The sequence below is a fragment of the Macaca nemestrina genome, chromosome 5, assembly GCF_043159975.1.
Source record: "Macaca nemestrina isolate mMacNem1 chromosome 5, mMacNem.hap1, whole genome shotgun sequence".
NCBI lineage: Eukaryota > Metazoa > Chordata > Mammalia > Primates > Cercopithecidae > Macaca > Macaca nemestrina.
The window spans coordinates 181976578-182003574 of NC_092129.1; the positions used below are offsets into that span (position 1 = coordinate 181976578).

The window sequence follows — 26997 nt, forward strand, 5'->3', positions numbered from 1 at the left end:
CCTCTTGATGTATCTCGGCTCACGGGGCGCTTACCTGCTAATGTTTGGGAAGCAGGAAAAAGGGTGCTTTGCTGGTTTCGTCCCCTATCACCGGCTTTCCAGATAGAAAAGAGAACGTGAAAGAAAGTGATGCTGTGGAGTCACCCACTAGGACATGTTTAGGAAAAAGAACTTGAAAAACTTTTAAAAATCACACCAACTTCTGGGATTCAGGTTCACACGTTTGGACGTGTATCTGAGACACACTGGTCCAAAAGTGAGGCTAGGTTCCATTTCCAGAGGAATAAGTTCCTCGAGTAAGGTCATCAGGAGGAGGTCTTCGGAATGTCTCAGGCTAGGCATGGCTGGTTTGTGAGAGTCGTCTCAGAGGTGTTGCAATAGGTAGGATCCGACCACTGTGCTTTATTAAAAGCTGTGCTGTTTGAGATTCAGTGGTCATGAAGTAGTCATGCCCACATATTGCTGTAGAAAGAATGTGATATATGTGCTCTTGGGTATCTCTGGGTGGTGGCCATATAACACAAATAAAGATGAAAATGGCTAATACATATTGTGTCTATTAGTTCCAGTCGCTTGACTAATACTAACTCATTTAGTTCTCATAACAAACTCTTTGAGGAGGTACTTTTATTATCTCTCTGTGGAAACGGAGGCATGGGAGTTTGATTGGCCTGAGGTTAAATCGCTGGGAAGTGTCCAGTTGGTATTGAAACCACTCTGAAAGTTCTCTAGTGTTAGAAAAGGCTAAGTGGGCAGGAGGCAGCGGTTCATAACTGAAATCTCAGCACTTCGGTAGGCAGAGGCGGGAGGATTGCTTGAGGTGAGGCCAGGAGTTTGAGACCAGCTTGGGCAACATATTGAGACCTTATCGCTACAAAAAAAAAAAAAAAAAAAAAATTAGGCAGGCATGTTGGTGCTCATTTGTAGTGCTAGCTACTGGGAGGCCGAAGCAGGAGGATCACTTGAGTCCAGGAGTTTGAGGCTGCAGTGAGCAGTGATGGCACCACTGTACTCCAGTCTGGGGCAAGAGAGTGAGATCCTGCCTCAAAAAAAGAAACAAAAAATTAGAGAGAAGGAGAAGTTGAAATTGGCCAGATGCACAGTCACAGAATATTACACAATTTCAACTATTGAATACCTGATTTACTGCTGGTTATTCATGCATCTTGCTTTGCTTAAGGTAATCATAATAGACAAGAGTTTGAAAACTAGTAAGAGGTGGATCTGAGTTTGAGGAAGAGGGCAAGGATCTGAGGTTGAGAAATTGAATACTTGAATTGAGGCAGTAAGAAAGGTCAGGGCCTACATACTGTCCTCCCCCTTCTCTTTGTTTTCTAATGCTGGGACCTTTCTGCAGATGAATCCCTTTTTATTCCGTTTTGTCAGACTGGACCTGAAGCTCAAATGTTTACCAAGTTTATATAATCTCTGGAAAGTAGAGATTTGATTTTTAGTATTGTCAGGAAATTAGTTAAGATGTTAATGTGCTGTGTTGGTGTGGCCTATACCAATTTACGTGACCAGCAGTATGAATCAGTGCAGATTAGAAATGGAACCTGATTTTGACTTTTAAGAGCAGTCATTTGGATGGAACTGAGTGGCCAGGAAGGTGTGGAGGTGGACCCCCACTCTAGTTTGTCCTGCAGCCTGTCATGTGAGTCTACCTGAAGCACCACACTCAGCAGACCACTCCCTGACCAGAATTTTTTGGTTCCTCATTTCATTTCCAACTTAAAACACCTGCGTGGCTTTCAGGCTGGTGTGAATCTCTGCCCCAGTGTTTTTTTCTTCCCTACAGCATTTGCCCTCTGCATTGTCACCTCATTTGGTGTTGCACTGGCGTATGTACCCCTAGCGTAGTGCTGAATTCTGTAGCTACCACATAAACACTTGCAGAGGGAATGGACTGCTCTTCTATGTTTTTTATTTGTATTCCAGGACAGTGACTCCCAACTTGAGTATCAAGGATCTCTGGAGCACTGTGGTGTTAATGCAAGGGGTCTGAAAATCCATACCTTATTGTACGTTTTCTTAATAATACTGACTGAGAACTTACTGGGCTATTCACTCTGCTAAGCATTTTGTATATCCCTACCTAAGGGGCAGGTATAATAATTATTCCCATTTTATTCCTGGCTAAGTAAGGTTAAGTATGTTCCCTGAGGTCGTACATCTAATGAGTGTCAGAACTGAGATCTGAACCCAGATCTCAGCAGTTGCTCTAAGTCATTTTGCTGTATAGACTGTGGTAAGCCTTATGAGACAGAGAGAAATAAATAGTCTTACTCTAAGAAGAGGTTTCAGATTCAAGTGCCGCTGCTCTGGCACTCAGGGCTATCATGGCATTTGTGCCAAGATGGGCTCTTAAATGAGTTGTCCCAAATTCCCGCTTGAGAATGGTGCGGACAGCCAGGGTGTCCTGTCTGCTGTGTATCTCTAGTATGTATTGTCAGGCTTCTTATTCTAGCCTTCCCCTCCCATCTATTCTTGACACACTCCTTCCCAAAGTGGGAACCTTACTAAATAGGCTTTAAAGAAGCTCAGGCGCTGGCTTTGCATTGCTGTCTCCAGGCCCTCTGCCAGCCACTCTTAAAAGCTCACCCCCATTGGCTAATGATGCTGTTCTTTACTGCACTCTTGGAGATGTTCTTGCTATTCTTTGAATACTGTTGCTTTGTACCTCTTTGGAGTAATTATTTGTGGCTGAATGGCCTCACAATTCTTACTCCTTTTAACTTGAGCCTCAGTGTTCTCAGCCTAATCCTGACAAATGCAACCATTCCAGGAACTTCCTTTGTATTTACATGTATGCAGTCCCTGTTGATTGTATAAGTAATTTACATATCTTTGGTCTTGAGATTATAAACTACTTTAAGATAGAAATCTCATTTGCAGCCTATTGCCTCCCACATGCCTTCGTCTAGTGGGGTTTCAAAAATGTTGACTTACTTTTTCCGTTAGCAGAACGTATCTTCACTGCATGTCTGCTGTGTCCAAGGCTTGTTACAGATGCTGCTACAGATATAAAGATATGAAAGTTGTCTTCATCCGTTTGTGTTGCTATAAAGGAATACCTGAGGCTGGGTAATTTATAAAGAAAAGAGGTTTATTTGGCTCATGGTTCTGAAGGCTGTACAAGAAGCATGGCACCAGCATCTGCTTCTGCTGAAAGATTTAGGCTTCCACTCATGGAGCTGGTGTATGCAGAGATTACATGGTGAGAGAGGAAGCAAGAGGTGGGGTGGGCTGTGGCGTGCCAGGCTCTTTTTAGCAACCAGCTCTAGTGGGAACTAGTAGAGGGAGGAGTCACTCATTACTGTGAGGATGGCACCAAGGCTTCATGAGGGATCTGCTTCCATGAAAAAAACACCTCCTATTAGTCCCCACCTCCAACATTGGGGATTAAATTTCAGCGTGAGATTTGGAGGGGTCAGACATCCAAACCATGGCATTCCACCCCTGACCACCCAGCTCTCATCCTTCTCACATGCAAAAGACAGTCATTCTTCTCACATGCAAAATACAATTCCAGTAGTCCCTAAAATTCTTAACTTGTTCCAGCATCAACTTCGAGGTTCAAAGTCTGAGAATCAAAGCAAGTTCCTTTGAGCTATGAGCCTGTAAAACCGAAAACGAATTTTTTTTTCCAAGATACAATGGTTGTACAGTCATTAGGTAGACATTCTGTGACTGCAGCAGCTGGGTGTTGGAGCAGCATGCAGGACGTTTCAGGACTCCTTGAGGTGTTCCAGGCCAGCTGTGCCCTGGGCCTGTCTCCCCAAACCATGCTGTCCTCCTAGGTCTCTGGGCCTCTGATGGGAGAGGCAGCCTCAATTATGTCTGAGATGCCTTCAGGGTCTTTTCCCATTGTTCTGACTATTAGCACCTGGCTCCCTTTTATCCATGCTAACCTCTTTAGCAAGTGATTGCTCTCCAGCACCACTGGATTTCTTTCCTGAAAAATGTCACTACCACATGTCCAGGTTGTAGATTTGAGAAATTTTTCTGATCTGTTTCCCTCTTCTCTACCAGTTCTACAAGTAATTACAAGTAATGCACTTTGACCAGCACATGCAGCAGACTGAATTACCACCTTCCTCAACGACATCGATAGTCTAGTGTTATGATGACGGCGATAGTGAATAATTAAGGTAGATTAAAATAATTAACGTGTATTGAGCATTTAGTTTGTGACAGGTACTTTTCGAAGTGCATTAAATTTTGTTCAAAGTATATTTGTGGAAGCAACAGAGAGCTTCTATGAGGTGGTTTCCTTTTTTTTTTTTTTTGAGACGGAGTCTCGCTCTGTGTCCCAGGCTGGAGTGCAGTGGCGCGATCTCGGCTCACTGCAAGCTCCTCCTCCAGGGTTCACGCCATTCTCCTGCCTCAGCCTCCTGAGTAGCTGGGACTACAGGCGCCCGCCACCTCGCTTGGCTAATTTTTGGTATTTTTTAGTAGAGACGGGGTTTCACCATGTTAGCCAGGATGCTCTCGATCTCTTGATCTCGTGATCCGCCCGCCTCGGCCTCCCAAAGTGCTGGGATTATATGAGCCACTGTGCCTGGCCTTTTTTTGTTTTTTGTTTTTTTTGGAGACAGAGTCTTACTCTGTTGTCCAGGTTGGAGCACAGTGGTGCAATCTCTGTTTACTGCATCCTCTACCTTCCAGGTTCAAGTGATTCTCGTGCCTTAGCCTCCCGAGTAGCTGGGATAACAGGTGTTTGAATTACTGCTTAGCCCTTTCTGAACTGCAGTGGCTTTGGGTAAGTCACTTATCTTTTCTGCCAGGTTGGAAGAGTAATTCTTATCAAATAGGAAGTAAATCTGCACATAGTAGTGGCCTTTGCCTCGTTACTGGAATAGACCTTCGCTCCACAGTGTTAACAGAATAATGAAACATTTCTTGACTTTCAGGAAAAAGTGGGAGGTATTACTATTTAGCCTTGCTTTGCATGGGGAATCTATTATCTACAAGCAGAAAGTTCTGTAGTATTTGGAATCAACCACAAGGCTATAAGGTACTGGGAGGCCAACAGATTTAATGTTTAGTGAGTCTTTCAAGACTGTGCAAAGCAGATCTGGGAGCTGGTCTTATCTTCTCATATAAGAGGATTGTAGGCAGTGACTTCCACTCTAAATCTTCCTTGCTGGGATTTGCAGTCCTGGGATAAAAGGTTTGGCATTATTGGGCTGGGCGTGGTGGCTCACGCCTGTGGTGCCAGCACTTTGGGAGGCCGAGGCGGGCCTCCCAAATCTCCCGATCACGAGGTCAGGAGATTGATACCATCCTGGCTAACATGGTGAAACCCCGTCTCTACTAAAAGTACAAAAAATTAGCCAGGTGTGGGGGCGGGTGCCTGTAGTCCCATCTACTTGGGAGGCTGAGGCAGGAGAATGGCGTGAACCCGGGAGGCAGAGCTTGCAGTGAGCTGAGATCCTGCCACTGCACTCCAGCCTGGGCGACAGAGCAAGACTATCTCAAAAAAAAAAAAAAAAAGAAAGAAAAAAATAGTCTGGCATTATTGGAGGTGAGAGAGTTGTCTTGAGTACTGCCCTGCTTAATCGAAGACTGTTACATGTGATTAATTGAAAGAGCTCTGGACTGGGAATCAGAGGTTGGGTTTTGATACCAATTAATTGTATAGCCTTACATTTTTAGAGGTTTTTCTTAACTTGTCAAGTGAAAGGGTTACCTGGTTATTCTTAGGGATCTAAGGTGTGTTCCTAGTCTATAGTAGTGTCTTGTTTGGATTACATGCTGACTTATGATTGATTATGTGTACTATAGAGAAATTATACAACTATCTTTATATTTAAGCAGTGCAGTAATGTAATTGCAGTTTTAGACATAAAACCATCTGGATTTTTTTTTTTTTTTTTTTTTTTTTTTTTTTTTGAGACAGAGTCTTACTCTGTTGCCTAGGCTGGAGTGCAATGGTGGTACGATCTCACTCACTGCAACCTCCATGTGCCGGGTTCAAGTGATTCTTGTGCCTCAGCGTCCTGGGTAGCTGGGATTACAGGCGTGCGCTACCATGCCCAGCTAATTTTTATATTTTTAGTAGAGTTGGGTTTTCACCATGTTGACCAGGCTGGTCTTGAACTCTTGGCCTCAAGTCATCCACCCACCTCGGCCTCCCAAAATGCTGGGATTATAGGCGTGAACCACCATGCCTGGCCGGGATAATTTTTTAAAAATGAAACCAGTGAACTATTAATTTTACTGAATTTGAAATTAAGTTTGTAAACTAAGAAGAAATTCATATGAGTTGTATGTTGTCAGAATTTGTAAGGATAGAGTGAAAAATCAGAGCTGTCCATCTTTGTAGGACATATCAAATGAATGAAGTGACTTTTTGGTGAGGAACGATTTTTTTTTTTTAACTGGTACATAATAATTGTACATATTTGCGGGGTATGTGTGATATTTTGGTACATGCATGTAATGCGTAATGATCAAAGCAGGGAAATTAGGATAGAGGAAGGAGTTTTAAATTCTTGGGTTTTTCTTGGGTAGAAAAATGGAGTTAATTATGCCCACATCACAAATTTATGTGTGGATTAAAAATGATGATCATATTATAATAAGGCCTAGCACTGTTCCTGGCATATATTGTTTATGAAGTGATAATTCTTATTTAGTGTGTATAAGTTCTCACAATGGAAGGAATGAGGGAAGGATGGAGAAGTGCTTGGGAATGCAGTTAGGGGTATGTAGGATGAATGAGAATAGTAAAAGGATGGAAGCAGAAGTACCAGCTCCTGTAATATAAGGATAATGAGATCAAGGATGCAAACATATTTTGGCGACAGGTTGGATGGTAATACTATGGCCAGAAATGCAGTCACTGGGCAGGAAAATCAGTTTTCTTGGGGAAGACAGTGAATTATTTTGTTCCTCTGGAGTTCGAAGTGCAGTGGTGCAATCATAGCTCACTGCAGCCCTAAACTCCTGGACTCAGGTGATCCTCCCGCCTCAGCCTCCCTGGTAGCTGGGACTACAGGCTTGTGCCACCAAGCCTGGCTAATTTTTTACTAATTTTTTTTTTTTTTTTTTTGTAGAGACAGGATCTCACCAGCTGACCAGGCTAGTCTTGAACTCCTGGCCCCAAGCGATCATCTGGCCTTGGTCTCCCAAGTGCTGATGATACAGGTGTGAGCCACTGCACCTGGCTTCTTTGTCTTAAAAATGACTTGGGCAATGTGGTCAGAGGTGGCTGCTGTGGAGTGGGCAAGTCCTAAAGGTGGCCATGCTGCTGTGCTGTACCTTTAGCCAGTCTTCTTCCCTGTCTCCCAGAACTTTCTGTAGCTCTCATTTACAAGGCAAGAAAACGAACACTTTCCCTTCAGTTTACCAGGCTATTCTTAGTATACTTCAGTTTTCTCCTTCCTTTCTCCTTTATTTATTTGTTGATTGTTTGCATTTCCTAATGCCAAAACCTTGTTAAAGATACTTCCAGGTGGGGCGCGGTGGCTCATGCTTGTAATCCCAACACTTTGGGAGGCCGAGGTGGGCAGATCACCTGAGGCCGGGAGTTCAAGACCACCTTGGCCAATGTGGAGAAACCCCATCTCTACTAAAAATACAAAAATTAGCCGGGCATGGTGGTGGGTGCCTGAAATCTCAGGTACTTGGGATGCTGAGGTGGGAGAATCTCTTGAACCTGGGAGGCAGAGCTTGCAGTGAGCCGAGATTGTACCACTGTACTCCAGCCTGGGTGACAGAGCTAGACTTTGTCTCAAAAAAAAAACCAAAAAAAGAGATACTTCCAATTTACAATTTCTCATGCTTTTCTTCCTTTCTTGAGGAATTTTGGGAATCCCGCACTTCCAGAAGTAAGGTGCTCAGTTGCACTAACCATTCCTATATAAGCTTAATACATAGGAAATGAATGAGTAAAACATGTCTGAAAGGTAATCCTATAGGATAGAAGGCTGATTATCAGTAATGTTCTTGGCAGTGGGGCACCAGTGTGCCAAACGTAGTCTTTGGCAAGCCAATAAGCAATTTTCCTGCCAAAATCTTGTGACTTACCATAAGTGGTAACCCAATTGTTTATATAAATTTACTCATTGAAATGACTCAGCTTTCCAGGATATTATTTTGGCATTTACTTATGTAAAACTGAGTGACATAGACTTGAGGTTAGATGATTTTATATGCAGTGATGTTCTTGGCTGAAGGGTATTTACCTCATTTGTTTCAGACTCTTCATGCTGTGCCTTTTAAACAATTTACCACATGTGATTTTAGGGGAATCCTTTCTCAGATCTTCATGCTAAGTTCTTTTAAACTTAAGAGTGAAAAAATAAAGGTATTTACTAGGGATTTATAGAAAGTATTTCTTTATACCGACTAATTACACTTAGGAAAATGAACCACCAAAGCTTGGTTGTATTATATATATGTTATGCTTGAGCACTGGGTTTGATTATAATGTGAAATGAATTGCTTGATCATGTTTAACAGAAATGTGTTCCTTAATGCTGAGTGAAAAAGCCTCTAATTGGCACTTTTAGAAATCTTTTAAAATCAAAACATGATTTTTCTATGTTTCTTAGAAGGGTGCTGTATTTCTATACCTTTTCACAAAAGAAGTTAGATTTTTAATGTTGCTTTATTCAAACTATATTTTTACATCTGTAAAAATGATGAATTGGAATTTTGCAGGTATGTGCAGACTAGTAGTATTTTTTGGTGATCAATATTGATAAACATATTTATTGCAGTTTAGAGTGGAATCCTTCAAAATGGAAGCTTTGTTGCAAGAGACCTGCAGGTCAAAATGCAAGTGTGGCATATACGCCTGTTGGAGTAAACCCAGTCAAGGAGAAAGACAGTGGAAACCCTGTTTGTCAAGAGTTGTGGGAGGCCTGAGATTTTACCTTACTTGCAGGCTAACAAATTAGCTTCCTAAAATTCCATGGATGATGGCAGAAGACACAGCACTCCTGGGTCAGCAGGCAGTATGAACTTCGTGTTTGTGACAGCTTTGTTTTTATAGTATTTTCTTGCCCCCCAAAGACCATGTGGGCAACACGGTGGCTGGGTGGGTCTAGGTGGATGTTGTCCATGCAGTGGGTATGTACCACGGTTGAGGAAATCTGAGACTGGGAAACCCCAATTTTTAATAAGGGAACTAATAAACCTACCCAACTTTTGCTTTGAGGGAGACATTATTTTTATTATTCTCCATAGCAAACAAATCTTCCTTCTGCTCCAGAGAGAAACACTATTGCTATCTTAAAATACTATCTACAGATGTCCTGTACAGGAAAGATAGTAGCCAATAAAAGCTGTCAGTGCAACCTGCTCATAAGACATGCAGAAAGTGGAAAGACCCATGGAGAACTGGCTCCCAACACTGTTTGTTTGTCTTGTTCCTGAAACTTACCAGATTGACAACACAGACCAGTTTTCCTCTTTTTTTCTTTGAGACAGGGTCTTGCCCAGGCTGGAGTGCAGAGGTGCAAACACAGATCACTGGAGCCTCAACCTCGTGTGCTCAAGTGATCTTTTGGCCTCAGCCTCCTGAGAAGCTGGGATAACAGATGGGCACCACTACACCTGGCTAATTTTTGTGTGTGTGTTTTTTTATTGTTGTTAAGGCGGGGTCTTGCCGTGCTGCTCAGGCTGGTTTCAAACTCCTAGGCTCAAGCAATTCTACCATCTCAGCCTCTCCAAGTGCTAGTATTACAGGTTTGAGCCACTGTGCCTGGCCCCAGTTTTCCTCTTATTTCTCCGTGCAGTCTATGGGGAGCTCCAGCTTTGCATTTGTTTTCTTTTTGCTTGAAGAACAGAATGATAAGACCTGAATTTGGGTGCTTAGTATGGAATGAATGGGCATTGTCCCTGGGGGAGGCATTTTATATTTCCCTGTATGTATAGGCCTGGGAAGTACAGTAGGTTTGGCTTTGTTGAAACTTTTAGTAAGTTTAATCTGATAGATTAGTCTCAGTTGGCCTGAAGAACTCTAGCTCAGAAGGACATTTTTCCAGCCCTGAAGAAGAATATGCCTGCTTCCTCATCACCTCTAAGGGGATGATTCTAACTCCATTGGCTGAAACCTTCCCTTCCTTATCTGGTCCCTTTGTATAGTACACATATCAGCACCTTTTTTTTTTTTGAGACGGAGTTTCGCTCTTGTTGCCCAGGCTGGAGTGCGATGGTGCGATCTCGGCTCACAGCAACCTCCGCCTCCTGGGTTCAAGCGATTCTCCTGCCTCAGCCTCCAGAGTAGCTGGGATTACAGGCATGCGCCACCACGCCAGGCTAATTTTGTGTTTTTGGTAGAGACGGGGTTTCTCCATGTTGGTCAGGCCGGTCTGGAACTCCAGACCTCAGGTGATCTGTCTGCCTTGGCTTCCCAAAGTGCTGGGATTACAGGTCATCACTTGTTTTTAATTTACTCACTGAGTGACTGTAAACTTCTTGCATTAGTTTCAGTGCTTTCTCTTTTTTTGCTTTATAATTGTACCTGATGTAAACTCTCATACCTTCATTTAGAGATTACTTCTATCATTTTTGAGTATGTTTCTCTAGTGTCTACCATATGCTAGTAGGGCCTGCCCTCGAGATCAGGAAATGTATGTCGTTTCAAATCTTCTTACAAGTTTGCTAGGATCTTTTCTTTTTCTTTTTTTTTTTTTTTTTGATATGGAGTTGCGCTCTTGCCCAGGCTGGAGTGCAGTGGTGTGATCTCAGCTCACTGCAGCCTCTGCCTACCGGGTTCAAGTGATTCTCCTGCTTTAGCCTCCTGAGTAGCTGGGATTACAGGCGCCCGCTACTATGCCCAGGTAATTTTTTGTAGTTTTAGTAGAGACGGGGTTTCACCATGTTGGCCAGGCTGGTCTCGAACTCCTGGTCTCAGGTGATCCGCCCGCCTCAGCCTCCCAGTAGGATCTTGTTTTGATTTTCATGAGTTTTGATGTTATCATTGAAATATCTAGAAATCTGCATATTTTATTTAAGAGAGTCTGCTTTTTGTACACAAGGAATGCTTGTTCTTGGTGAAGCCTCATATATGATGGATAGGAAGGAATAAGAAAGCTGTGAGAGGAGAATAAAAGGACTTAGCTACTGATTGGATTGTTGGATTGGGGAAGTCAGGAGAAGTAAGGGTTTTTGTTTTGTTTGTTGTGTTTATTTTTATGGTTGGTCCCATTGACATTCAGTTTGTGTAAATCCGTGAAGACAAGACTGTATTTTACTGCTGTATCCCTAGTGCAGTGTCTGGAATATGGTGGGCTCTCAATAGATATTTGTTGAATGACATCGGGAGTTCATACCTCCTCAGAAATCCTGGAGGAAATCTACTGCATATAAGAAGTAATGGGAATGTAGATGTGCAGTGTATCATACTTTAGAGCAGTATCGACAAACTTTCCCCTGGATCAAGTCCACCTGCCTCCTGTTTTTGTTTTTGTTTTTGTTTTTCGAGACGGAGTCTCCATCTGTTGCCCAGGTTGGAGTGCAGTGGTGCGATCTCTGCCCACTGTAACTTCTGCCTTGCCCCGGGTTCACGAGATTCTCATCCCTCAGCCTCCTGGTTAGCTGGGACTATAGGCGCCTGCCACCACGCCTGGCTAATTTTTGTATTTTTAGTAGAATTGGGGTTTCTCCATGTTGGCCATGCTGGTCTAGAACTCCTGACCTCAAGTGATCTGCCTGATCTGCCCACCTTGGCCTCTCAAAGTGTTGGGATTACAGGCGTGAGCTACCACAGCTGGCCCTGTTTTTGTAAATAAAGGTTTGTTAGAGCAAAGAACATCTGTTTACTTATTGTTTCTGGCTGCTTCCACATAGAGTTAAATAGCTGCAACAGAGACTGTGTGGCTTTGAAAGCCTGAAATGTTTACTATCTGGCTCTTCACTGAAGGAGTTTTCGAAGATTTGCTGTAGAGCTCTCTTCCTTAGGGTGGATAGTGGAATTGCTACTGGTCATAGGTGATATCTCCAAATGAGAGAATATGGAGACAGAAAGATGAGAGTGAGAAGGAGGAAAATGTTTGCATTTCAGGTTTGGAAGAGAAGGAAGCTAGGGAGGGAGGGGAGAAGAGAGAGAACAAAAGTACTGAGTAATGTCGTGGAATCTGAGGGAGGCCAGAGACGTTTTTGTTGTTTTGGTGGTAACACATAACATACAATTTATCATTACTGACATTTAGTAGATTTACAAGGTTGTGCCGTCTTTACATTTAGTACATTTACAAGGTTGTGCCGTCTTTACCGCTATCGTTCCCGAATACTTTTTCATCACTCCCTTTAAAAAGGAAAGCCCATTCCCATGATCAGTCACTCCCCATCCCCTCCTTTCCCAGCCCCTGGCAGCACAAATTTACATTCTGTCTTGCATGTTTTTCCCTCTTGCTTAGATCTGGGAAAGGTTTTTTTTCATGATGGAGGGAAATGGGCTTCTGTGCAGTCAGAGGAGAAGCCGATGGAGGAAAGGAGTAGTGTGGTTATGGAAGAAGCTGAAGGGGAGAAGGTCTCGGGCATCTGGAGGCCTGAGACGGGCATGAGCATCCAGTCCTGCACTGGCACTGGCGCTGGTGCTGCAGCTGCAGCAGTGCCGTCTCTGTCGCTGCAGTTCTGTTCTCCGGGAGCTGTCCCGCAGTGTGATTTTGGGTGCTGTTCCTTGTTATGAAGCCTCTCAGTCATCTTCTTCAGTCTGCACTGTAGCTTTCATAGATTTCTGATTCAATTAGCTGCAGATTGGTTTCTGTGGCTTCCCACCTGAACAGTGATAGAAAGTGATGATGTGTATGATGGTGGACAGAGAGATGAGAAACCAGTTTTGAAGTCCTCTAAGAAACATGGAAGTGGATGTGAGTGGTTGATCACACCAGTGAGGTGGTGATTTTGATTAGAGTGTAAGTAAATTTCATGGGCGGTAAGTGCTGAGAAACAAAGATTGTTACGGTTTGACGTTTCAAAAGTGGCATCAGGAATTGAGGGTAAGGTGTTTCCTGTTGTACCCCGTTTTGGGGTCTAGGAGAATGAATGAGTAAAAATCCTGAATGTCAGTAGCTCATGGAGTTTTGGATTTTACATAGACTGGTAAAAACTTGAGATTGTTATATGGTGGCTAGGTTATTTTGAAAGTAAAAATCTTAGGAATAACAAATTGCTATCTGCTGTCACAGTAATTAAAAAAAAAAAGTTTTACACACCAAAATGTAAGAAGAACATGCTCCCAGAATAAAGAACACTCACCAAATTACATACTTTTGGCTATGTGAACTACTTTTTCTCATTTCTGTTTTTTTCATTTTGCTGAAGAACGGGTTAAAAATGTGTCATGGATTGGCATTAGTCCATAGAGTACATTTGGGAACCACCTGTTGAATACTATTAAACAAATTTCATTTGTCCAATTTCATTTGTTCAGATTCTGAGATGAAAAACAATTTCATTTATCTGATTTCATTTGCTCAGAACCGAAATATGAACTTCTTGGGGATAGGGATCATGTCTTCAAACTGTGGTGACCATTTTTTTTTTCTTGACTCCAAGGTAGGACACACATTATCTCATATATAAATGATCTAGAGTGCAACTGAATGTTGGAAACCAGGGCTGTCTGAAAGAATTTGGAGTTACTTTATAGTACTTCATCCTTCCTGGTACCCATTTGATGTTGAGCACCATAAAAGGTGCTTGGTAAGCATTCGTTTGTTGGTTGTTTCAGATTTCATTTTTAACCGCTTCCTTTGGCATGCTGGGCAAATTCCTTAGGCTTTTTTTTTTTTTTTTTTTTTTTTTGAGACAAGGTCTGGCTCTTTTGCCCAGGCTGAAAAGCAGTGGAGCCATCTCAGCTCACTGCAGCCTCCGCCTCCTGGGCTCAAGCCATCCTCGCACCTCAGCCCCGTGAGTTCCTGGGACTTTGGGTGGGCTCTACCATATCTGGCTACTTTTTCTATTTTTCTTTTTGTAGAGATGGGGTTTTGCCGTGTTGCCCAGGCTGGTCTCAAACTTGTGAGCTCAAGCCATCTGCCCACCTCGGGCCTCCTAAACTGCTGAGATAACAGGTGTGAGCCACTGTTCCTGGCCCTTAGGCACTTTTCATACCTCACCAAAGAATATACTAGCAGAACCTAGGCGTCAAGATCCCTACGGAATCCTTACAGCTCTGTTTCTGCAGCTCTCCCTAGTCTCTGAGTGTGCTTGGAAGGAATATTCAAATCATTATTGTGTTGTTTCAGGTTTAACTTGGGAACTTGAAACTGAAATCAAGTTTTGGGGAGCTTCTGGGTGGTGACAGATCTTCTTGTTTTGACCAGGCACTCTTTCTAGTCCCCCTGTCCTTATAATGTTGACTTAGGCATCCTGCTGGCTTTGTGAGTTGGTCAACCCTGGGTATTAGGGGGAGGTACAGGGGGAAGAGAATGCTAAATGCATTAAGTGAAGGTTTTGGGGGTTGTTTTTGAGGGGAAGTAATAATACATAGATTTTTGTAAAGTTTTGCGTTTCTACATTTCAGTATAAACCTTGAAAAGGAGAAATAGGAAGAGTTGACCAAGTATTGAAGTCCCTCTTTTTTTCCTTTCAGCTTTTTTGTGGACAACAGTGGTTTTTTATTTTATCCCTTATCAATTTTGCTATTTTGACTAATTTAGCAAGTTCAAATTATTTAAATTTATATAGTATTTTCTTTCCATTGAGTTGTCTTTTAATATTTACTGATGTTTGAACATACAGTTTTTAACCTATTTAAGCGTTACCAAAAGTTTATACTATTGCCAGATTGTTACTATGGGAAATTTGATTTTAGTTGCTAAAAACAAGGAAGTATTTTATATAGACCAGGGAAATAATTGGGAGCACAACTAGAAATCTTAGCAGATTCTCTATATGGGACATCGCTGTTAGTGGAGGACTTAGGGATGGGTCCAGGAAACCTGAGATTACTGCTTAGATCTTTGAAGAATGGAGATCACTTAACCTTTATGGACTGTGGTTTTTCTTCTCTTTAAATGTACATTTCAGAAAATAGATGTAAATATACGTAGATAATAAAAGCGTCTAGATTTTTAGTTTTCCTAAGTCAAAATTTATGTAGATAATGCTTAACATTTGGATTTGGGAAAGATTCCAGGAATTAATCCTGTGGCAGGACTCTGAGGAGGAAGTCAACTGTGGACTCTGGAGACGGGTCTTCAGAGGAGTCTCGAAATGCCAGTAGTGGAAGAGGCAGCATTGGCTGGGCGCGGTGGCTCACGCCTGTAATCCCAGCACTTTGGGAGGCCGAGACGGGCGGATCATGAGGTCAGGAGATCGAGACCATCCTGGCTAACACGGTGAAACCCCGTCTCTACTAAAAAATACAAAAAAACTAGCCGGGCGAGGTGGCGGCGCCTGTAGTGCCAGCTACTCGGGAGGCTGAGGCAGGAGAATGGCGTAAACCCGGGAGGCGGAGCTTGCAGTGAGCTGAGATCCGGCCACCGCACTCCAGCCTGGGCGGCAGAGCGAGACTCTGTTTCAAAAAAAAAAAAAAAAAAAAAGGCAGCATTGTTGTTTCCCTAGCAGCTTGGAATGTGGAGGCAGAAGCTGCTTCCCTGGGGCTCTAGGCAGGAATAAGCCTTCGAGGTTTACAAAGTAGAGGCTCATGCTGGATGACTGGGTTACAATTTAGTATTCTTCAGGTAGAGCAACCAAATAATGCTTTGAAAGATTAATTTATCTTATAGCTCAACAGGTTTTGTTTTCTCTTTAGTTGTAATAAGATTATGTTAATAGGCAAACATTTTTGTCAGGAATGATCTGGGCAAAGTACCCATTTCTGGTACCTGAATTCTGGCCTTGGAATTAAGATAAATCTGTAAAGGGAGAGGAGAGAAAGATGAACATGAGTTTGATTCCTGACCTCAATACTCACTGGGCGTCACAAGGAAATTTACTTTTTTTTTGTCTTCCTCTCACCCAGGCTGGAGTGCAGTGGCATGATCTTTGCTTAACGCAGCCTGGACATGCTGGGCTCAACTAATCTTCCCACCCCAGCCTTCTGAGTAGCTGGGATCACAGGTGTGCGCCACCACACCTGACTCATTTTCGTATTTTTTTTTTTTAGAGACAGGATCTCTCTGTGTTGCCCAGGCTGGTCTTGAACTCCTGGGCTCAAGTGATTCTCCTATCTTGGCCTCCCAAAGTGCTGGGATTACAGGCATGAATCACCATGCACAGCCCATGGGCAAACTTCTGAGTCTTTCTGAACCACGCTTATCTGTACTAGGATGAAAGAAGGTGCCTTGCATAATGATGTTCTGGAAATGGGAACATTGTTATCCTGGAGGATCACTTTGGTTTTTCTTGTGTACCAGACTGGATGCAGGCAGTGTCCTACGTCTGGACACCCCGTCTGCGCTGAAGCACTGGGGAAAAGTGGAGCACAGGAGAACCCCATCACTAAAAGTTTGCTTCAGGGACTCTTGCTTTTCCTGTCTTCTTCCCCTTCCCTTTCCCCACTTTATCACATCAGTCGTAGTTTTGCCTCCAGGAGCCAGCCTCTGTTGTGGTTGCTGCCCAGAGCCTGGCTGCCTGGCCACTTGTATTGCCCCATTGTCTATTGGAGCCTTATTTTACTCGCTTCTCAGATGTCATACCTGGACTCCACTTGTTGAAACTGTCAACAGGGGATATTGGGGCTAATTCCAGGGGAAAAAAGGGAACTTTACAACACTACACAGTTGAACTGAGAAAGCCATTCCATGCAGCTAATGCGTTATTCAGGGTGACTTTTAACACTGCACATTATGGTTCAAGAACTAAATTTGTGTTCAAGTCAATGCCCTTCCTACAGAGAAAAGGGCTCCAAGTTTAAATAGCTGATTTCCAAGTTTTCTTTGGAAGGATTTGTTAAAGCACACCCTTTGGATCAGTTCGTACCACCAGTTCCAGAGCTCACCAAGCTTAGGTGGAGGAGGCGTGACTGCCCTGCGGATGGGGAAGGGCTGCTTTCTTCATTGTACTCTGCGTGGCAGAAATGTTTCTTTCTCTTAAAAGCAGTTTTACCTGTTTTAAAAAATGGGCTCAGCTCAAGGCAGATCACTTAAGGTGGGATGAGAGGGTTTGGAGTGTACACTGAAGAAAAGGGGAGCACTTATAAAGGTGGGGGAGGAAAAGGAGGATGTGAAGGCCCAGAAGTGCTGAGAAGCACAGAAGGGTGGTGAGAAGCACAGAAGGGTGGTGAGAAGCACAGAGGGTGGTGAGAAGCACAGAGGGTGGTGAGAAGCACAGAGGGTGGTGAGAAGCACAGAAGGGTGGTGAGAAGCACAGAAGGGTGGTGAGAAGCATAGAAGGGTGGTGTTGGTGTTGGCTTTTCAGTCTTCATTTTCCTCTGTGAATGAATCCTTTTAGATCAGTGGTGGGATGTCATAAACATTTAATCCTGAGTGACCCAGAAGTTGACACAGGCTTGCACTTTATATCGAAGAGGAACCAAGCACACTCAGACAGGTGTCTGCCATTTTTGTTTCTCAAGGAAAAGTTCCTAAAGGTGTTAAGAGGGGTACATTTTGTCCAGGTTCAGCACTGAGAGGGAGGTGTAAGAAGCTGCTTGCCTTCCTTTTCCCTCGTACTTCACTGTGTAGACCCCGCACAGGCCTGGGCCACGTTCTGAGAAAGGGCCGCACAGCCACAGGTTGGCTCTCATTGAGCATGGTTGTGTGTTAACTACCCATGTTCCCTGGAAATGCTGCAGAACTGAAGATGGAAGCAGGTAGGAGAGCCTGTGTGTGGACAGCAAGGGGAGTGCTGGGCAGCTGCACTTTTATCGACCTTGGGCAGCTGGCCCTGTCGTTGCCTTGCTCTCATGGCCACTGAGATTCAGCTGCCATTCGGACCCCTGTGTGTCACAGCCTCTGTTCTGGAATCCCAGGGAAACCAGCTCTGGCCTTTCCGCTCCGTCCTATAGTTTCAGCCACAGCTGGCACCTCTCCCTGCGTCCAGTGCAGTCTCAGGTGTCTCCTGCTGTGCTTGCCTTTCCACAGTCACTCTCTAGGAATTACTGAAACTCTCACTAGAATCAACTGTTTCTCTAGATTTGGAGCTTGTTCCAAAAGAATACTTTGCTTTTTTGTTGATATTCTGACCTTTGATTCAGTCCTCTCCAAAGATAAGAAAGTTGCCATTTGTAGTTGAAGCATCCATAAAGCATAGTTCTGATGGTGATGGTACAATAGAATTACTTGGGCACGTTGAATAATTCTTGGCTCTTCTCTGCATTTCAGTGGGCTTAGGGCAGGACTTGGATCTGATTGTTTTTAAAAACATTCTGAGGTGTTTGAAAAGTGAGATTGGGGTTGAGAACCACTCATTTATGGTGACTGTGGTAGTGACTTGAAACATTTTATATGTATATATGACATATATATGGAAATATATATTTCATAAACTTTTTTCCTTAACAGTTATTCAGAATAGTAAAAATAATGTTCAGTACTGTACAGTAAAAATAATGTTCAGTACGGAAGTATGGGAGGATATAAAGTTTCAGGGGGAAAAAAACCTAACACCTGTAATCACATCACTCAGAAGTAATTACTGCCTGCATTATCTTTTCTTCATTGTTTTGACTAACTTGTTACTGATTGACTTCACTGCTTTTCAGCAAATGTTACTCGTCTAGAATTGGGTATGGAACTTAAACTGGATCTGGAATAATTCCTGGATGATTCTTTTGGAGTACAAGGAACTACAGGAATGAATGCATCTGGGGTTCTAGGGTGAGGAAAAATCCCAGCCTCAAGAGATATTGTTAGTTAACCAGCTTAGCACCTCCTATTATGATTGTCATAGACATTTGCATGTATATTTTAGTTCACATGTTAGGTGTTTTTAGTAGTTTCATATTATTTTGAGTGATATAATTTAAGAGAGTGAGTGCTGGTAGAATCAGAGTTCATTAGTTTTTGACATGTTATATGCAAACACTTAAAAAAATTCCTGTGATGTTTACTGAAGTTTGCATTTCCAGATATTCATATTCCATTTCTGCATATTCTGATAGGAGGGTTGTGATATCTTTTTTGTTGGGACTATTGCTCTGGTTTATTTATCGATTAACTTTTGTTAATGATATACTCTGTGAAAACACTTTATTAACTGGATTAAAAAATTGTAGCACACAGTAATGCGAAAATTTAGTTGGAATGTTACCCTCATGGACAGTTACCACAGGCAGAATCTAACTCTTGGATACAAACAGCAATCATGATCTCACAGGTCTCCTACAGCTCCGACAAATTTTTTCAAAATTAGTGAACTGCATTCTGGGTCTTTACTATAGAAAAGGCTCTAACTTAACGGGTTTCGTGTTATTTTTACCCAGGAATCAGGATGCCTCACCCAAGGGCAGTTCTGACAAAAATAAAGTATGTTGTTGGTGAGTGTCCAGAAGAGGGTGAAAACTGGCATGGCCTGGCTCAGTGTTGGTCTATCGGAACCTACCCCTAGCATAATTATTTGTTTCCTTTCTCCCTCCTCTTTGTTTTCTCCCTCTCCTTCGTTTCTTTCTTTTCACAGTTTTTTCTTTTCTATTCCCCTCTTTTTTTTTTTTTTTCTCGTCTTAGGTTAGGCTTTCAGGGGTTGGAATGGGAGCAGAGTTCACCTGCCAGGAAGTGAGAATGGCAGTCCTTGGCTCTCCTGTGGCCAAGGTCTGATTACCTGCTAGGTAGTCACTGTGTCCCAGGAGATTTCAGAGAACAAACAGTGGAATCTTATTTAAAGAGTTCTGATAGGAGCATTAATGGTGTTTGTAGATTGTGGTCCAGATGGAAGCTGGCACTTTTCTGACAAACCCCTTGAAACATTTCCTTATTCTACTGTATGTTAGGATTTTACAATCATTCTTTTCTGAACCCTAGCTTACTGGATAGTCACAAGTGCTTTTTACTTCCTTTGTGCTGTAATATTGATCATCCGTGTTGGTTGTTTTACAGCAAATACACTGATCCGGATGCAAGCCGGAAAATGTAAGAGTTGGCAAATGACTCGTCATTTGCATAGAACAGCCGAGGACCTGTCAGAATGAACTTGTGGAAGAGAGCTGTGGCATAGGAGCAGGAGAAAGTGTAAGTTAGGGGCTGTTTGGTTTTGCACTTCATCTTTAGTTCAGCTTTGTTGCAGGGATCAAGACAGCACGTTAAAGTACAAGTTAGGGGGCACCTCTGTCTTTAATAAGATCATAGGCTAAAGGCTTATTTATTTGTTTGCTTATTTATTGAGACAGGGTCTTTCTTGGTTACTCAGGATAGAGTGTGATGGTGCAGTCTTGGCTCACAGCAGCCTTGACTTCCCCAGCTCAGGCAGTCCTTCCACCTCAGCCTTCCGAGTAGCTGGGACCACAGTTGTGCACTACCATGCCCAGCTAATTTTTTTTGCATTTTTTATAGAAACGAGGTTTGGCCATGTTGCCCAGGCTGCTCTTGAACTCCTGGGCCCAAGCAATCCACCCACCTCAGCTTCCCAAAGTGATGAGATTACAGGCGTGAGCCACCATGCCTGGCCAAGGCTTACTGTTAATCTCAGGTAGTGTCTGAAATTGTGCGGATGCACGTGCATTCAAATCTCCTCTCTGCTAGTTCTCAGTTCTGTGACTTTCAAGTAATTATTCAACCTCTCTGTGCCTCAGTTTTCTCTTTTGTAAAGTGAGGATGATGATACTAGCCATAGGTAGAGGTTAAAGGACACAGTGTCTGGCACATAATATTGATAAATATTCATTAATATTTTATTCTTGGCTGTCCTGAACATTAGTCTGCTTTGGCCTAGAATTCCTTTCCTGAAGACATGCTATAATTTCGGTAAGAGTAAACAACTAACTCTTATTTGCAAGTTCAAATAAACATGTTTTATGAAGGTACTTGGTGTTCATTAACAAATGCTATACTTACGATTTTTTTTCTCTGTCTGAGACATAATACCAAACTTGTACACAAAATATTTCTGATCACTGATCTTTGCTCCTATAACTATAAAATTATATGTAAAATAGTTAAAAACTACTTAGTGCACTCTTTGGAATAAATGTATTCCTCCTATGAGAAGCATCATTGAGATCTTTTATTTGGGAAGCAATTAGGTTGCAAATTGTAAACAGTTTCCAACATCATCACCCAACTGAAAATGCCAAGTTGTCTGAGTCTAATGTCTAGAAGTCACTGTGGCCCTGTGGTCAGTGTTCTGCATTAGGGATCCCTGCAACAGGGCTGAATTAAAGATGAAGTGCAGTAACCCAACACCTGTGTTAATAAGTGTGGACAATTTCTTGGGTTCCACAACAGGCTGTCAGTATCCTTCTCATTATTCCCCTAGCCTTTGTTTCACAACCCAGTGGCTTCAGTCACTGTGTCCATTTTCTTATCTCTTAGGGACTGTTCAACTCATTATATTTGGTTACTTTTCCCATCATACCCTAAACCGTTGTTATGTAAGATCATCTAAATTATCTTTCATGGCTAAACTCTGTAACTTCAGTCCTTGACTTACTTGCTTTGTTGGCATGTGTTATCACTGTTACTTTTCCTCTTGATTTTCCCTCCTCTGCTGGTCTTCCTTGTACCTCTCTGTCAGTGCTTTGTTCCGCCCACCCTTGCCGGTTAGTGTGTCTTAACATACCATTCCTGGCTCTCTTCTACTTTGTTCACTTGCTATGTCCATAGCTGCAGCCACTCTGCCCTTGTGATTCCCAAAGCATTGGCTCCAGTCCAGATTTGTTTCCTGTGTTCCAGACCCTGAATTCCAAATGCCTCAACATTTCCATGTAGGTATTTCATAGACATCTCCTACTCCACATGCCCCTCCCTTCTATCATCTCTGTGTTTTTCCCCATCCTAGTTCAAAGCAGGACCACAATCCATTTGGGAGCCAAAGTCAGAAATCTTGGAGTCATCCTATCTTCCTCCTTCCCCCTCACTCCTCCACCAGCAGGTCCTGTTGATTTTATCCTACTGACATAACTTTGGTAGCGGTGTCATCTCTGGTTCTTTCCCTGCCCACATCAGTTACCTTGTCCTGCCTGGGCTGTTGTAGTAACCTCGTACCTGATCTTCTGCTTCCAGTCTCTCTCTCTTCCATTCGTTTGCTGCTGGTGAGTTTTAGCTGGAGTGGCCATCTGATCCTGTCAGATGATCTCGCCTCAGTTCAAACTGTTGGTGGCTGTCTCTTGCCCTGGGGTGAGTGTAACTTCCCCAGTGTCTCAGTGCCTTTGTGACTAGCACTTTCCTGCCTTTGCACCACATGCACCCCAGCTTGTGTATATGTGTTTTATAAAACTGATAGTTTCTTGAATTCACCATATCCACATTAGTCATGGTTCTCTGGAGTAACAGAACCATTGGAGTATATATATATGGAGAGAGAGATATTGATTGATTGATTGATTTTGAAGGAATTGGTTCATGTGATTGTGGGGGCTGGCAAGTCTGAGATTTGCAGGGTGGGCTGGCAAGCTAGAGACACGGGAAAGAGTTGGTGTTTCAGCTCCAGTCCAACATCTAGGCTGCCTGGAGGCAGAATTAGTTGTTCCTTCTGGGTAATGTCTTTGAGTGGATGAAGACCACTCACGTTATAGGGAGTTATCTGCTTTGCTCAGTGTACTGATTTAACTGTTAATCACATCTAAAAAATAACCGTCAGAGCAACATCTAGGCAGGTGTTTGACCAAGTCTGGTTGGCATATCCTAGTTAACACACAGAATTAACCGCCTCACTGTCTTTCTCAATTTTGCTCGTGTTTGTATCTGTCCATATTTCCCCCACACCTACTGTGGTGCCTACTGACCACCTGGAGACCCACTGCTCATCCTGTGCTCCCCTCTCAGCCAGCCCTGACCTTCTCAAGCAGCACAGCATTTGGTAGTACAGCGTTCCTTTTCTGTTCCTAATTGGCTGGTAACTACTTCGATTACAGTATTCCCCCTGGCTGTGAGTATTCTTAAATTGCCTGTCTTCCCTAACAGAATCAGTATGCCTGCAGGACCAGGCTTCTATTGTTTACATTCACCAGTGCTTCAGCACCTGATGAGTACCCAATAACTGTGTAATGAGGCACTGAATGAATGGAGACCTTTGGGCCAAAGGGTCTGAGATCAGCAGGGAGAATGGAAGCAGTTGAGGGAGAGAGCAGGAGTTTCGGAGCCATTTTGAATTGGGGGAATCCCATTCGCTGCACCAGGGCGTGGTCTGTAATCCCCAGGAGAGCATCTTAGACGCCTAGGGAAAGCAGCTCTGCAGTAAGGTTAAAGACAGGGTCGGAGTAAACCTCTGAGAAGCTCCAAAAGTCAATCCCAGATCTTCCTTCTTACAGTGAGTGCTGGTCTAATGATTTCCATAGAATTTGCATCGTAATTTGGTGACAGTATGCAAAAGCTGTCACTTCTCAGACTTCAGCATACTGGACGCTTCCAGCTAATCACCTCCATGCAAGGGAGCCTGGACTGAAACATTGTCTGTTGCTTTTCGTTATCTTGGAGAATAATTTAGGTAGAATTACTGTTTAATTTTCGTATTTCCTATTTAAGAAAACCTGTTTCTTTACGGCCCTTTGACTTTCATTTTCTCTTTTTCTTCCCACTGACCTGGCTGCTTCTTAAAGGGGCAGCACCAAGTTTCCTGTTGTCCCCATGGGCAGTGGCCACAGACTGACTTCTTTTTATTCTTTTATACTCCATGGCACACTCTGAAAGTATTTTCTTTTTTGTTGTTGTTGTTTGTTTTGTTTTTGTTTGGGACTGCTATAAGCTGAATACGACATTCTCATTAATTCTTTTACTCATGTTGCAAAATTCGCTAAGATCCCTTTGTTAACAGAACATTTTAGATGACACTACTTTAAATAATGTAATGTTGTGTTTAAGGGAGGCTGATTAAAATAATAAAATGCAATTGAATTCAAAACAGATGGATAAATCATGACATTACAAGTGAGAACTAGAATTCTACGTGAAGCCAGGAATAAAGCCTAGAGGTAATCTTTGAGCCACAATTTTGTGTTTTTTTGTTTGTTTGAGATTGGGTCTTTCTTCTTACTCTGTTGCCTAGGCTGGAGTAGAGTGGCTCACTGTGACCTGAAACTGTTAGGTTCAAGTGATCTTCCCACCTGAGTCTCCTGAGTAGCTGGGACTATAGGTGTACACTACCACGTCTGGCTAATTAAAAAAATTTCTGTATAGGTGGGGTCTCACTATATTCCCCAAGCTGGTTGTGAACTCCTAATCTCAAGTGATCTTCCCACATTGACCTCCCCCAAATGCTCGGATTCCAGGTGTGAGCCACTGTGCCTGGGCTTGTACATCCTTTCTTAGAAGGTCACAGCTTTATTACCTTTATCAAACAGGACATACAAGTACAGGTTGAATATCCCTTATCTGAAGTGTTTGGGAGCGTAAGTGTTTCAGATTTTTTTTTTTTCCAGATTTTGAAATATTTTCATATACGTAGAAAAATGTGTATACAAATCTTGGGGGTGGGACCCAAGTTTAAACATGAAATTTATTTGTTTTCACATATACCTTAAACACATAGCCTGAAGGTAATTTTATACAATACGTTAAGTAATTTTGTGTGTGTAGCAAAGTTTGTGTACATCGAACTGTCAGAAAGCGAAGGTGACTCTATCGGAGCCACCCATGTGGACAGTCTGTAGTTGTCTGGCATCCCCATCCTTCCTGAGGCTGAATTTATATGCTGCATATAAGCAATTATTGTCTTACACCTATTTACATGAAAGCACGTAACAGTAAAAAATACGACATACCATTATTACAGCGAGAAAACAAGTGTCAGGGTGAATAAGCAGCACAGGAGCATCACCAGACACCTGTACCAGCTGGTAAATCACAGCAGCAGCAAACAGCATCAGGCTTTCAGTCTCCATCTGTGATGCCTTGTTTTGATTAAAAGATTACTGTATCTTATTTTTGGGGGGTTAAAAGAAACCTCAGAAGCATTGAAAGACCGGGAAACTGAGTCCTCTAGGGATAAGGAGGCGTTCTGCTGGATGGCTTTTAAAGATGTTTCCTCCAGAGTCATCTGCCTCATTAGCCACGATGTTTGTCTTACGAGTCTTTGATTTTATAAACTGACATGATTTCATGTTTTATTATGAATGCACACTGCCCTAGCCCTTCAATAAGCCCTTCACACATTTTCAGCATGTTGTCTGTAGGTCCTTTTTCTCAGTGTTGATGTCACCTTCATTGTCACCATTGTATGTTGAGTGTCCCTTATCTGAAATGCTTGGGACCAGAGGGGTGGACTTTTCCACTTCTGGTGCCGTGTTGGCGCTAAAAAAGTTTTGGATTTGGGGACATTTTGGTTTTTCAGATTAGGGATGCTTAACCTGTTGTTGTAAAATTTATGACATTTGAGGAAAACAAAAGTAACCCGGCTGCTCAGGAGCAATATTCATGATACTGAAATCAGAGGGATTTTTTTTTTTTTAAAGTTTCTGGTTTAAGTTGGTGCCCAGGAAGTGTGGTCTTTTAACTGGTGTGGTCTGTGCTCTGTTTGTTACTGGTCTGTGACAAGGTAAGTACAGAAAATGAGAGTAAGTTTAGAAGCTTTTATGGCAGGTTGACATTCCTGAGACATTTACATTGAATCTTTTTTTTTAGTAATTCACCTTCAATTGTATTTTACAGAAGAACCAGTTCGTGATGGATTAGAAATTTAAAATGAGGATGCTGACAGTAACTAGTTCTTTACTGCAGACAGTTTGGGAACCACCGGTTTAGAGGATCCTGTGTAAAGTGATTACAAATAACATCCATATAGTAAGTTCTATGTTTTCTTCTCACTTAACAGGATGTCCTCTTGGCTGATGGCCTAGTGTCAGCATGCTCTTCAGCTAAACCAGTTCTGTAGGGACTCAAGTTTCTACCTCTTGTATAATCTGGCTTTTATTTAGATTTTGCTTTATTTATAAATTTTTATTTATTTTCTGGGTAGGTAATATATTCACCTAATTTAAAATATAAAGATGCAAATGGGTATTCAGGTGAGTCGTCCTGTGCCTGTCCCCCATCACCCCATTTCCTCTTCTCAGAGCACCCACCTGTTGCCTATTTACTTTCTTTTTTTGTTTTTCACACAGGGTCTTGCTCTGTTGCCCAGGCTGGAGTACAGTGGTATGATCAGAGCTCACTGCAGCCTTGACCTGCTGGGCTCCACCAATCTTCCCTCTTCAACCTCCCAAGTAGCTAGAACTCAGGCCTGAATCACTGTGCCCAGCCTATTTATTTATTAAAAGATTTTTAAAGAAATTCTCAATGCTTAGAACCTGTGAAAAAGAGCACGGGTGTTAGGTTAGCTCTTGGAACCTTGTGACCCTGAATAAACTTTAGCCTCTACAAACCTCAGTTTCATAACTTACAGAATGAAGATAATTAACACTAATTGCAGGGTTGTTGGTACGTAACATAGCTTTCAATAAATGATATGGTGATTATAATCTGAAACACTTTAGAATACACATTAAGATATATAGAAGATTCATAATTACAAATGTGCATATTAAATGTATTCAACAATTATTTGGGAAAGATAAAAATTAAGATAATGTTCTGTACTCTCTGAAGTGAATTTTAAAATATTGCTTATTTTCCATTGCAAGATGTAAAAATGTGGTATCATAGTATATTTGCAAAAGTGAATCACTACTTTCTGGCAAAGACAGACTTTTAGTCCAAGAAACAATATAAGGTGAAAAATTTTGTAATTTATGGATGATCTGATCTAACTGGTTTGGCCTAATTTTTCACTTCCTGTAGTCAAAGATATCTTCATCCCTTGTTTTTCGTCATTAAAACTAAGAAGGGAGGCAATTTCTGTGGACTTGAGGTAGAGAAAGATGGCGCTCCTTTTTGCTGTTTCCTTCCTTGCTTTTCTTTCACCTGTGCATTTCCAGAGGTGAGTTGGGTTGTTGTCTTGGTATTCAGATGAGTTCATTGTAATCCTCGACTTTCTTCTCTTTTCCTCTTTTTCTCTGAGGTGTTCGCT

The 26997-nt window shown here is 42.4% G+C and overlaps 1 protein-coding gene and 1 long non-coding RNA gene across 7 annotated transcripts in view; both read left to right on the top strand.

Moving 5' to 3' along the window:
* Positions 1 to 26997, top strand: part of LOC105487306 (GDP-mannose 4,6-dehydratase) — a 635071-nt gene that overhangs the window by 678 nt on the left and 607396 nt on the right. The window lies entirely within an intron of this gene.
* Positions 1 to 26997, top strand: part of LOC105487304 (uncharacterized) — a 93320-nt gene continuing 66323 nt past the window's right edge. For 3 of the 4 annotated variants that reach the window (XR_011624130.1, XR_011624133.1, XR_011624132.1), the window contains exons 1-2: positions 1 to 23965; positions 25641 to 25772. This is a non-coding gene — a long non-coding RNA (uncharacterized lncRNA). The remainder of the gene's footprint in view (positions 23966 to 25640; positions 25773 to 26997) is intronic. The other variant, XR_011624131.1, reaches the window with a different exon arrangement.